This window comes from Elgaria multicarinata, chromosome 15 (assembly GCF_023053635.1).
Source record: "Elgaria multicarinata webbii isolate HBS135686 ecotype San Diego chromosome 15, rElgMul1.1.pri, whole genome shotgun sequence".
NCBI classification, from domain to species: domain Eukaryota; kingdom Metazoa; phylum Chordata; class Lepidosauria; order Squamata; family Anguidae; genus Elgaria; species Elgaria multicarinata.
In genome coordinates, this window is record NC_086185.1 from 24359881 (window position 1) to 24373404 (window position 13524).

Consider the following 13524-nt stretch of genomic DNA (forward strand, 5'->3'; position numbering starts at 1 on the left):
TGCTGCCAACATTGTTAGCTTTTTGGCATCAGGAGGAGGCGTTCCTTCAGATAGCCTGGCCCCAAGCCGTTTAGGGCTTTAAATGTTAATACCAGCACTTTGAATCGGACCTGGACTGGCAGCCAATGAAGCTGGAAAAGGACTGGCATAATGTGGTCTCATCAGCCAGGCCCTGTGCTGCCCTGTTTTGTACCAGTTGAAGTTTCCAGACCATTTTCAAAGGCAGCCCCACGTATAACACATTGCAGTAATCCAAACGAGAGGTTATCAGAGCATGGATATCTGTAGCTAGGCTATCTCCGTCCAGATAAGGGCGCAATTGGTATATCAGCCTAAGCTGATAAAAGGTGCTCTTTGCCACTGAGTTCACCTGTGCCTCAAGTGACAGTTCTGGATCCAAGAGCACCCCCAGACTACGGGCTTGTTTTTGTGTTTTTTAATTTTTGTATATTGTTTTTAAGTGTTTTTATCTTATGTGAACTGCCAAGAGAGCTTCGGCTATGGGGTGGTATACAAATGATAATAATAATAATAATAATAATAATAATAATAATAATAATAATAATGTGTTATACATCAGGGTGAGGAGACTTCAGGCCTATGGGATGTACTGTGGGTGGGTGTTTTTACTAGGACCCTGAGATCCAACAGCCAAATTTAGCAGGGAGGAAGAGTAGGGAAAGCTTTTTCATTGTTGCTGTCATTAGACAATTGGGAGCCAGGAATCCTTGCTGATCTATTGCAAATAGCTCAGGTCTGCCTTCTGCCCACCCTGCTACTGTATAGGGAGTGCCCGGGCCCTCTGTTTAACACCATAGAAATAAAATGCTGATGAATAGGCATGTCCTACTTTGGACCAGAGAGGGGAAAAAGTTTCCTCTTCTTCTCCTGTGTCTTTAAAGCAACTTGATCTGCAGGAATCAGCAGATGAAGTTTCATCACTTGCTAATGCTTGCAGATAAAGTTACTATTAAAGGCACAGATGCTATGAATGCAGCTGACATCCTTCCCTATCCGTCAGCAATACTAATCCCTGCCCGTCTTGGGGTTTTCTGTATGACACATTTTTCGTGCACTCATCATTCCCTACTCATAGTCATTTACAGGTTCTTTAAACCATGTCACGTCCCTCCAGTTTTACTTCTGAGCTTTTCTACGCCTGACTGTTAATCTGCCGTTATTCCCCTGTATCTACTTTTGGTTTTGTCACAGAATTGAGATCCCAGAACTACACAAAGAGCATTTCCTCTCCTGCTTTTCTGCTAGACAACCTCTAGGTGGCAATGTGGTATAGCAACATAGCACAAATGCACAGGAGGATTTTCCCTGCACTAAAAAAAAACTTGCTTAAAGTGCTAGTTAGACACAGAAGTGAGGGTCACGTCATCCTCGAAAGAAACTGTAAACAACTGTGAGTAGGGAAGAATGAGGTCATTATATATGCCTCATGTAGAAAAGCCTGGAAAATATGGCATTTGATTGTGAAAGTGAAAGAAAGCACAATTTCCTCTTGTGTATTTGCACAATGCCACTATAACACAGTGCCACCTACAGGTTATATAGTGCAAAAAGTATATGCTTGTACCTCCCGCTTTTGGATACTCCTTGGTCCTGGGTCAGACAATTAGTCTCTCTCACCCAGAATTGTCTCCTACCCTACTCCAATTGGTGTCCCCATTTCCATGGAGTCTTTCCATCCCTGCTACATCCTGTCTGAGACCCTTTTTTTTTTTAAAAAATGAGATGCCAGGAATTGAATCCAGGACCTTCTGTGTTCAAAGCATGCCCTGCCTCTGCTTTGCACCTTGCACAGCTAGAGTTCTGCCTGGTTCTGCCTGAAACCCAGAGCAGATTCACTGCTGCGCTTGATGCATTTCCCCTGACACGCAGACACATCCACACACGCATTCACACATGTGTGTACACCTGCACCCACACATGTGTACACACGCACCTGCACACGTGTGCACACAAGCATGCATCCGTGCACACCCCCCCTCTAGGACACCCCACCAGGAGCCCACCCAGGGACATCTGGAAAAGGTGAATGAGTGCATAAGCTGGGAGGGGGGAGTGGCCGGATGCCCCTCAGTAGAAACTCCATTTACCCCCGTGCACGCCGCACGTAGGTGACTTCCAAGCCCCTTTCTTGCCAGACAATATTGAGTTAATCCTGCAGAATCCACTCCACTGATTAACTGCCAGGACAACACCATAGGTCAGTTTCAAATGAAACTGACCAATCAAACCCAGCCAAGTCCTTAGGACTGCCCCCTAGCCACATCACCAGTAGGGGGAGGGGCTACAGGCACAAAGCACATGGCAATTTCAGCTGCAATACCCCTTCTGACCACTGCATGGAAGTATATAAGCTATTGTCCTGCCTCAGCACAGTGTGACCCTGCCTTTGCTGCGTGAGCGCCAGGTCATCACCCTATTCTCAAGAATAAACGTTTGGTGCCCAACGCCTTACCTGTGATCTTTCGCGAGTGTCTCAATATTGGATTAGCATAATTTATGCACTCGGATTAGCATTAATTATGCAACACACTGACTTGAGGGACAGCAGCCTCCACTGGTGGTCTTTCAGGTAGCCTGGTCCCAGGTCATATAGGACTTCATAGGTCATAACCAGCTCTATAGATTGGGCCTGGAAACAGACTGATAGTAGCCAGTGAAGCTGTTGTGACAAGGGAGTCATGTGCTCCCTGTATCTTCATGATGAGAGTTTATATAATTTATATAATAAATAAATAAAAATAAACCAAAGAAAATGAACTCCCTCTGCCAGGTTCCTTTTGCTGGCTGGCTTCAAGTGCATGTAGTTGCCCAGAAGCCGGAAAAGAGCAAAGGTGACGTTTCAGACTGAATCCCTGCAGGACCAAGGAGGTCTTTGCAGCAGTCTGTAGTCTCCTTTAATTCCAGGCAGCTGCTGCTTCTTTCTCCGCTGGATGGCCGTCTATCCCCTCCTGCGTTCTCAACAGCATTTCAATGTACTTCCTTTTTAAATGAGATCCAATATCCCAGGCCTGGGAATGAGGCGGTGTGCATCTGCTATTGCTTCGGAACTTGCTAAGTCATCTATCATTAACCTAATCAGCAAGCAAAGAGAAGCAGAGAATACCTCGATGGAACCTGAGGCCACCCCGAATGCATCTGTTCTCTGTCATCCTTGCAAAGGACACAGAACGTCTTTGGGATTTAATTAAAGTAGCGACACTGAGTCTCCAATACCTGACTCTGCTTCCTGCCAGGAATATCTCATTTAAGGCAGCCTTAGCCAGCCTGGTGTTCTCCAGATGTTTTCAACTACAGGCCAGGTAGTGAGAGAAGTTTTAGGTGGGGCCACTCAGTTTTGGCACCTGTCAGATCAGAACACACCAGTGACTCATGGCATCTTTGGAATCATTGCTTTCTTTACAAATGTACAAGCTGGACAGCCACTGGAGGCATGGAGCTGGCACTCCTACAAGGCAGGGGATCTGCTCAGCCATGACAGATGCCTGGCATTGCCGCCAAGGTGCCTTCATCCAACCCTCTGTGATCTCTCTGCCTCCTTCTGTTCGAAATTTCAAATGGCTGTTTCTTCTTAGATAATCAGGGGTCTGGAAACAAAGCCCTATGAGGGGAGACTGAAAGAACTGGGCATGTTTAGCCTGGAGAAGAGAAGATTGAGCAGAGACATGATAGCACTCTTCAAATATTTGAACGGTTGTCACACAAATGAGGGCCAGGAACTCTTCTCCATCATCCACGAGCCCCTGCCAAAGGAAGTGAGGCAGGTGGCTACCAGGAGGAGGGCCTTCTCTGCTGTGGCACCCCGGCTGTGGAATGAGCTCCCTAAGGAGGTTCGCTTGGCACCTACATTATATGCTTTTAGACGCCAGGTGAAGACCTTTTTATTCTCCCAGCATTTTAACAGTCTATAAATAAATTTTAACTTGGTGTTTAAAATTTGTGATTTTGCATTGCTGCTGTTTTTATCTGGTTGAGCTTTTATATTGTATTTTATATTATGGTTTTATACTGTTGTTTTATACTTTGAATGTTTTTAATTTTTGTGAACCGCCCAGGGAGCTCTGGCTATTGGGCGGTATAGAAATGTAATAAATAAATAAATAAATAAATATAAATCCCAGAGTGCAGGACATGGAATAAGGGGCTCAAGTTACAAGAAGCCAGATTCCAGCTGGACAGCAGGAACAATTTCCTGACTGTTAGAGCAGTACGACAATGGAACCAATTACCTAGGGAGGTCATGGCCTTTCCCACCCTAGAGGCATTCAAGAAGCAGCTGGACAACCAGGTATGCTTTAAGGTGGATTCCTGCATTAAGCAGGGGGGTTGGTCTCGATGGCCTTGTAGGCCCCTTCCAACTCTACTATTCTATGATTTTTTTGATCCTCCCCTTGGAAGTCACCTTCTGCATGCGCTGATGGCCAGTACTCAAGGGAGGCTGTAGCCTAGGATCAAAAGACCATTTCCTAACAATTTACCTCTGAATAGAAGACCTTTTAGGCAGTGGAGGCTGGTGGCTCTGTTGTTAGGGGGCGTGAATCCACTCCAGGTTTCAGTCAGAACTAGTCAGCGCCCTAAAGGAGATATCCAAGGTGTGGAAGCAGCTTGGATATCTCCTTCGGAGGTCTGACTGGTTCTGATCCACACCCTGGATATCTCCCTTGGAGTTCCGACGCACAGTACCTTCGCCACCCCACTGACATTGGAACCATCAGCTTCCACTTCTAAGCAGCCATCTTCCAAGAAACTAAATGACCAGACAGCAGCCATAACGTTATATAAGATTCTGAAACTGTTAACTTTATTCAAAAAATAAGACGAAATGCCAATGCACTTGCTTTGCGGGGGAGGGTATTTGTCTGCAGCCCTCCTGTGATGGAGGTGGGGAGGCATCTGTGTCGTGAAACAGAGCGTGTGATTGAAGGCAGCCGTAGCCCCCCAGCCGCCGCTCTCGTGGCCCTGGACGAATAACGTATTTAGCTCACTAGCAGCACTTGGGGTATTACATGCACGGCGGAGTGTAAATTACTCAGGGCTGCGATCGGCTCCTGCGTGCGGCAGGAATGCATTAAGCCAGTGATTTAGTGCTGGAGAGCAAGGCTGCTGTTGCTGCTGCTGCAGGGCCGTGGCTCAGGATTAAGTGTGCCTCCTTCCAATAAATCACTCCCCTCAGAGGCAGGCGCCGGTCCTCTTGGCTCAAGCCATATTCATGAGCTATTTGTCCAGACTCGGAAATAAGAAGGCAACAAATTTGAGCCCAACCCAACCCGGGGACAGGCTCAGGAGCAGGTCCTGAGCAACGGCAGAAGTCAAGAAGATAGCCAAGAGTTATAAGGAAGGGCAGGGCCCATGGTGCAGTGTTGGGGGTGGGGAGGGGGACTTTTCTGGAGCATTTCAGAGTAAAGCAAGAGGCAACCCTGGGGGGCTGTCTATATATCTTCTAAGCCCAGCCTTGGCTGCAAATCGGCACTGCGTCAGTTCTACGATGCAGCTGCCGTTTGCACCCAACATGGTGCTTTCCCATGAAGCTGCGTATTTTAAAAGTTGGGCCCTTGCCCCAACTTTTACCACTTGAAGTGAGGTCATCATGGCCTTTCCACCATCTGACCTTGCTCCAGTGTTGAGGTGGGTGTGTTCCAGAATGGATGATGCCCCCTAATTGGTCGCCAGAAATCGAACAGCAGGCAGGCCCAGCCCGCTGAATGGCTGCCGGAAAGCCCACGCTTCCTGCAGCCATCGGGATTACCTGCCGCCACCCCGCAGCAGCTAAACTGCAGGGTTTAGTAGGAGAGCAGCAATACTAGGGTGACCATATGAAAAGGAGGACCGGGCTTCTGTATATTTAACAGTTGTATTGAAAAGGGAATTTCAGCAGGTGTTATTTGTATGCATGCAGCACCTGGTGATGCATCCCAACAGTTAAAGCTGCAGGAGCCCTGCCCTCTTTTAAATCTGGTCACAGTATAGCTGCAGTATAGCTCCTGTAGCTTGTGATGAAGAGGAATTGTTGTGATGAAGAGGAAATTTCACCAGGTTCTCCATATATACAAATGACACCTGCTGAAAGTCCCTTTTCTATGCAACTGTTAAAGATACAGGAGCCCTGTCCTCCTTTTCACAGGGTCACCCTAAGCAATACGTCATCGTCAAGGCAGGGCCCTGGTGGTGTGGGAGTTCCAGGGGTGCAGGTTTGGTTCCCTTTGGAAGGAGCTTCCTAGTTGCTTATTGTTGTTTTTTGTAATATGTGTGTTTATTTACAAGTGTACAGGTAGAGTATAGGGGGGAATCCGCACGTTGTACCGAGACCGCTTCTAAGCGACCCCAGTGCGACGTGAAAGCAATCGTGTCTTGCCTTTGGAAGAGCCGAGGAAGAGACGTCTTTGCCGCCGCCGCCGCCACCCACAGACCTCCTCACCGACCGGCGAGGAGAGCTTGGCTGAAGAAGGCGGGGTTGAGAGCGGAAGAAGCTCTCCACCCCGCCTTCTTCCCCCGAGCTCTCCGTCCCAGCCGGCGAGGAGGTCTGTGGGTGGCGGCGGGAAGGACGTCTCTTCCTCGGCTCTTCCAAAGGCAAGTTACACGATCGCTTTCACATCGCACTGGGGTCGCTTAGAAGCGGTCTCGGTATGACGTGCGGATTCCCCCCAGGTGAAGGCTATTGCCCAGTCACAAATATCCCCTTTTTAGCAAGGTGTTTGAGAAGGGGATGATGGTCCAACTCCAGGTGCCGTAGAAATAAATGGATGATCTAGACCCATTTCAATCTGAGTTTAGCCTTGGTTTCTCTGATGGATGGATTCTGTTGGGAGAATGACAGGGGGAGTACAGCCCTGCTGATTCTTCTCACTCTCTCGGCGACCTTTGAAACCATCAACCACGGAATATCTTGTTAGACTGATTCTGAGAGTTGCATCTGGGAGCTTGGTAATTTGCCTCTCTTCTCCCACTCTGCCGCCTGATGTGAGTTCCTCATCTTGCTTCATGGAAACTGCTAGGTGGGTTCATCTAGATGAAGCTGCTAGGTGAGATCATCTAGATGAAGCTGCTAAGTGAGATCATCCACCGATTTGGAGTGTGGTGTCATCACTATGCTGTTGATACCCAGTTCTACTCAGGCTTACATGGATTTGCAAGCAGTTCCTACTAGGCACTGATAAAATCCACAATTGTGTAGCTTCAGCAACAACACCCTGGGGAGGGAATCCACGGATCAACAGAATCTAATATAGGTTCAACCCAAAGAAAGTGATGCTACCTTTTAAAATCCCGTTGGAAAGAATGGGACTCAATTCTACAGATAAAATTCCTTGAGCACCGTCGATCTGGAAAACCTGTCTTTCCTTGGACCTGCACTGAATGTGTGTGTTTGTTTTCCCCAGGTGTGGTTAGGTACTGTGCATTTTTTTACTTCCAGAGTTCTTTAGAGTCATGTGCTTGTCTGGCCGCTAGCAGATCCACCATAAACCAGCCTGAACATTGCCTTGCTCTGGTGAGCGATTCCCTCGCAAGAAGGAAAAGAAGGTGACCTAATTTTTTATGACACATGTTAGAGGGGAGACCCATGGGATCTACCCTTTACTTTGGTAGTGGAGTGAGGTTATCTTGATGCATCTATTGAAGGAAAAAGAAAGAAAAAGAAGCACAAGCACAGTCAAAGGCCATAGCTAGACCTAAGGTTTATCCCAGGATTGTCCTGGGGTCAGACCTGTTCATCTAAGTGCCACACAGGGCATCCAGCGTTCAGGCAGGGGTGAACCCGAGATGATCCTGGGATAAACCTTAGGTCTAGCTACGGCCAAAGGCAAAATACTCACAAATGCTGAAGCAAGTTCCAAAATATAGCTGCAAAACCCAGGAGGCACAGAGCTGGCAGTGGTTGCTTTAGGGTGGATTCCTGCATTGAGCAGGGGGTTGGACTCGATGGCCTTGTAGGCCCCTTCCAACTCTGCTATTCTATGATTCTATGGTTGTGATTTCCATCTGTTTTCTTCTGAAGGCTCCCCTCTCCCTTTACAAAGCCATGTTGTGGCTGCAGTGAAGTTCAGAGGCAGGAATGCTGAAGAGTCAGGCTTGGGAAATGCTTTCCAAAGCCAAGCGCCTTGGTATGGCCCCCCAGGAGTCGTTGCCTGTTCGCTCTAGGCAACTGGCGAGAGTCTTAGGGGTGGACAACCATTCCTGCCCAGTTTCACTGCTTCCGAAGAGACTCCAAAACTATGGAGGAAACATTGGCACGTGCGGGCTCAGAGTGATTAAATGATGAGGATTACAAAGCTCATTGCATGATGGCAATCACAATGGAGCAAATCTATTGAAGAGAAGGACTGTCACTTAATAGTACCAGAGAGGGCATGTATTGCATGCAGAAGGTCATTCCCAGATGCACCTCTAGTTAAAAGGATCAGGTAGCAAGTGATGTTGAGACCCTGTGAGAACAGACAGTGGCTCAGTTCAGGCAACACGTTTCTCAACTGTGGTTTTAGAACTCCACAGTAGAGTTTTTACATCACCGTTGAGAAATGTGTTGTCTGGCGGGAAAACTCCACCCCCACAGTGGAGGTTTTTTGGGGAAAACACTCCATGCAGAATATTCATGCTGTACAGAGGAGAGTTCCTGCACAAGTGTTGTGTTGCGTATTGTGTGCGGGCTCCATGGAGTTTCCCGTTGTGTTGGCTTTTCCCACTGGTTACAGAGTTCCCTGGCAAGAGCGGAGAAAGGAGTGAGTGCCGCTCTAGGAGAGCCTCTGGGATTGGTTTTTTTGCAGCAATGGCTGATGGGATACCATCAGGAGAACTGGGGGAGGAGAGAGGGTGGAGGAACTGTTAATTAAGCATCATGATGAATTTTACTCAACTCCATGGTAGCCCACAGTCACACAACAGTGGAGTTAGAACATGTTGTGTGGGGAGGACCCCCCAGGAACTCAACCTTTGAGTGGAGTTTTCACACTGTGTTGACTACATGTTGTCTGAACTGAGCCAGTAACTGTGCTGAACGGACAAACAGTAGGGAAGTTGGAGAAATTCAGAACAGACTAAAATGAGTTCAGATTTCTAAGAATCTGACCTGTGGAGTTCGTTGAGGACCAATCTCCTCAGACTGTGCAGAATCCGTGGACTTTCGAGCCTTTTTTTGTACTTTCCTGAAATTTACACGAACTTATTCATAGGAAAATATGCAAGTTTCTGCTGGGACATATATTGTTCTGGAAAATATACGTGGAGGAGCGTGATTGGAATGGGGGATAATATGCCAAATGTTACAAACTAACATAAATTACATAAATGGTTGCAAACTCTCTTCCAGAATTATTTGTGTATTTTTCTGCATATCGAGGCTGGGTGGGGGTGGAGAGAGATGAATCCGTCTGTGAACGAATGTCAGAACAAACGACATCACACAATCCACACAACACAAACACGGGATGGATTCCCCCAAATCCCTAACAAACAGTGTGACTCAGCCGCTTCTACTGGGATCATCTTCGTTGTTTGCACAAGCACCACTGAAATGGTGCTGCAAAAGAGGACAATAGATTGTGCCCAATGGCTGGTTCCTCATGCTGTATTCCCCCACCCCCCTGCCATGCTCTTGACCCGTATTTTTCCTGGCCTGATGCTTCTCTTACATGCCCCAGATAATTCACTCTGCATAATCTCCTCCTACCCTCCTTCCTTCTCCATGTTTTATAAAGGCTCTCTAGCGTGCTCTGCTAACCCACCTTTCAATTGCGCTGGTAAATCAAGGAGGCGATGTGTCTCTACCTCTCTCATGAGGAGTGATAAATCTCTCTCTCTCTCTCTCTCTCTCTCTCTCTCTCTCACACACACACACACACACACACACACACACACACACACACACACTTTTGCAAAAAGAAATAGGCCCAGCGGAACACAATTTCCCAAGGCTTAGACATCTGAAGTTTGCACAGCTCCTATAGATGTACCAGAGGATTTCCTGGCCCATTGACTTACTGCAGGGCTGCAGCATTTCAACCCCAGGGCCCCAATCTGGCCTTCCAGGTTTCCCATTCCCTCGACCCCCCCACCATTTCCCCCACCTCCCAATTGTTTATGGTTTCCTGGGTGTTGTGCCGTTTGCCCCCACCCCAACCCCATTCTGAATGGATGAAAGTCCTCTCCTAAAGCTTAGTTACTTGCAGAATGTCAAGCAAAAATATGCTGGTACTTTTAGCCCTGCCCCTTTTGCCTTTGGCCATGCCCACTACTAGAATATGGCTCCTGGGAATGTCTCCCAAATGGAATTCAGCCTGTGATCTTGAAGAGGAGTATGTTGCACTGGAGGATTCTGGGATGGAGTCATTTCTGTTTCCTGGGGAGAGAGCTGTCTCCTGCCTCTGGCATTCAGGCACTACTGCACAGCTCAAAGGCAAAATGGAGACTGAAACGGGATGCCCTCATTCTGGCAAGGGCCAATGGATGGGCCTTGACTTGCCTTATAGAGTTGTTTCCAAAGCCATGAAGGTAACTTCGCTGCATCTCCGTCTCAAGAAAAGTGACTCCTGCTATTAGAAGTTGTGGAACCTCTGTCCATCAAAGGTGGCATCTCAACTAGGGTGACCATATGGAAAGGAGGACAGGGCTCCTGCATCTTTAACTGTTACAATGAATTTCATCAGGCATCATTTATATGCATGCAGCACCTGGTGAAATTCCCTCATTATCACAACAGTTAAAGCTGCAGGAGCCCTGCCCTCTTTTGTATCTGGTCACTCTAGTGTAGCTCCTGCAGCTTTAACAGTTGTGATGAAGAGAGAACTTCACCAGCTGCTGCATGCATACAAATGACACCTGCTGAAATTCCCATTTCAATACAACTGTTAAGGATTCAGGAGCCCTGTCCTCCTTTCCATAGGGTCACCCTAATCTCAACTGCATATAGCAGGACTGGATTTATTTATTTATTTCATATTTATACTGCCCAACAGCCAATTGGGCAGTCCACAATTAAAACTGTAACATACAAAGGTAAATTTAAAACTTTAAAAACATAATATAAAACCAGAAAAAAATATATACTCCAGGGAAAGTTTGTCTAAAAAGATGTGTTTTCAGGAGGCATTTGAAAGAAGAGGTGCCGTCTGCAGCACACCCCAAATCTATGACTTAGCAGTAGATACATTCTATACATATTTCCCCTCCAAATATGACCTTGGTCAAAATGACTGCAAAGTGGCAGATTTTGTAGACAAATGCAGTCATTGGGGCCAGCAACTCCATTCCTGCTTCTGCCCCCCTCCCACCCCACCCCCGTCTACCTTACCCTGTTTTGCCGGCATGCACACAAACCTATTTTGGCTTACAGCTAGAGAGCAAGAATTGGGTTCAATGTTATTCTCATATGCCTGGAATTTTATTCCTTGATCATATTTCTTTGGTTACAATAATGAGTTGTTGTTCTTCCTTTAAATCCAGGCTCTGCAGGTGACACGATTCCTTTTGGAGCAAATGCCCCTGGATGCGAAGCATTGAGTATGTCAGTACGAATCAGAACCTATTTCAAAAGGCATCTGATGAAATGGGCTACAGAGCATAAAAGCATGAGCCAAAATAAATGTGTCAGTACCACAAGACTCGTGGTTATTTTTATTTCAAAAAGGGGACCCTACCTGACTCCCCAGGGATTGCTGGGGGTCCCTGGGAAATTCCAAAGCCTGGCATTTATCTTTGACCTACCAACAGAAGCCATGAGGCCATAAGCGTTGAAACCCAGAAATTCCTTATTCTTGCCATACCAAGAAAATGTAATGTAAAGTTTGCCAGCACTGCAAATACCTGCCTCGTGGCAAAATTTCCTTTCTACTGCAAAATCCCGAGCACCCTCATTAGAGCTTTGCTGTAGGGAACCCACCCAAGGGATTCCCAACATAAAGCCATAAGAAAGGGTGTTTTTTTTTGGAGTGACAATGTCCCAAAGAGCTATTACTCCCAAGCTCCACTAGAGGGTACCAGATTGCTGTAATCACACACACACACACACACACACACACACACACACACACACACACACAAACAGAGCCATGGTTTCCCCTTCAGCAGGCATTTCCAGAGTTCTTTGCAAAATGCCCTCCCTTTTGTCTGTAATTTATCTCTCTGGGAAAGGAATTTAGAACTTCTGCCCAGAGTGTCAGAGAAAACAGGGCAAATCTGACTTTTGCTTCCTACCTTGTGAGCTTTGCCCCGACAATTTGGAGACAGTCCACTTCATCAGAATAATCACACGGGGCCGTTTGGGCTGAAGGCTATGAATGGAGGAAACTGCCTTAAATGTCATCAGACCACGTGTCCATCTAGCCCAGTCATGACTGCTCTGACTGGCAGCAGCACTCCTAGCAGGACTCAGGCAGAGGATCATTTTCCCCATTACCTGCTACCTGACCCTTTTTAATGATGCTGGGGGTCGAAGTTTGGACCCTCTACCTGCAAAGCAGGTCTCTGCACCACATCAGCCACCCACCTGCCCTTCAATTTAGGTGCACACCTTCTACAGAGTCAGACCACTGGCTTCTCTAGCTCATTCAGCCTTCCGAGGGACATCTCCCAGGGAGAACTCAATGACCCTGTTCAGATGACATGCTAAAAACCATGGCAGTTAAGCGTTTTGAGCCAAATATTATGGGGTAGAGTGTTGTGTGAACCATGACTTAGCATGTTGTGTGAACGATTCCTAACCATGGTGGCTACTTAACCATGCTTTAACCATGCTCACTAACCATTTGCTGCAAAAGGGTTAGCAGCCTAACCATGGCTTAGTGTGTTGTCTGAACGGGCCCAGTGTTGCTATCCAATCTCACCGGTCCACGTAGCTCCATATTGCCTAGAGGAGCTGTTCCCCAAATCCAGAAGGCTTTGCCCTGCAGCCTGGAGCTGTTGCTACCACAATGCTCCAATTCAAGTTGAGGATTTATACAGGAACTGGAGGTCCCACCTCGATCTGGGTAATTCTTGCATGACTATTCCCTCCTCTGTAGTAGACTTGACTTGCAGCTAAGTGCTTCTCATGCCATCTCCTGTGTTCCTGGGCATGATGAGTCAGTCCAAGAGCCTGCTGGGAAACCAGGCAACTGGCATAGAGATCTGTAGTCCTGGGGTGTCGTGCCTGGGTACAAAAGCTTCAGGATTAGTGGAGGTTGTGGGAATCTGCAGGGTGTGTGTGTGTGTCTCCTGCTCTGCCTGCTCATCCTCTGAATAGATCCCAGGGAACATGAGTGGGAAGGTGCTGTTGCAACCGTGTCCTTTTTCTGGTTTTCCTGTGGGCAGCTGATTGGCCACTGTGTGGACAGAATGCTGGACTAGAAAGATCCTTAGTCTGATCTGGCATCAGGGCTCTTCCAATGTTTGTATGTTTCAGGGCTGGGCAGGACTGAAACTGACAGACCAGCAATACCTCTCCAGGGATGGAGTGAGGGGGATCTCAGGCAGTGAAGGCTCATTACCCACTACCTGATCTTCTTAACTGGAGATGCCAGGGACTGAATCAGGAATGTT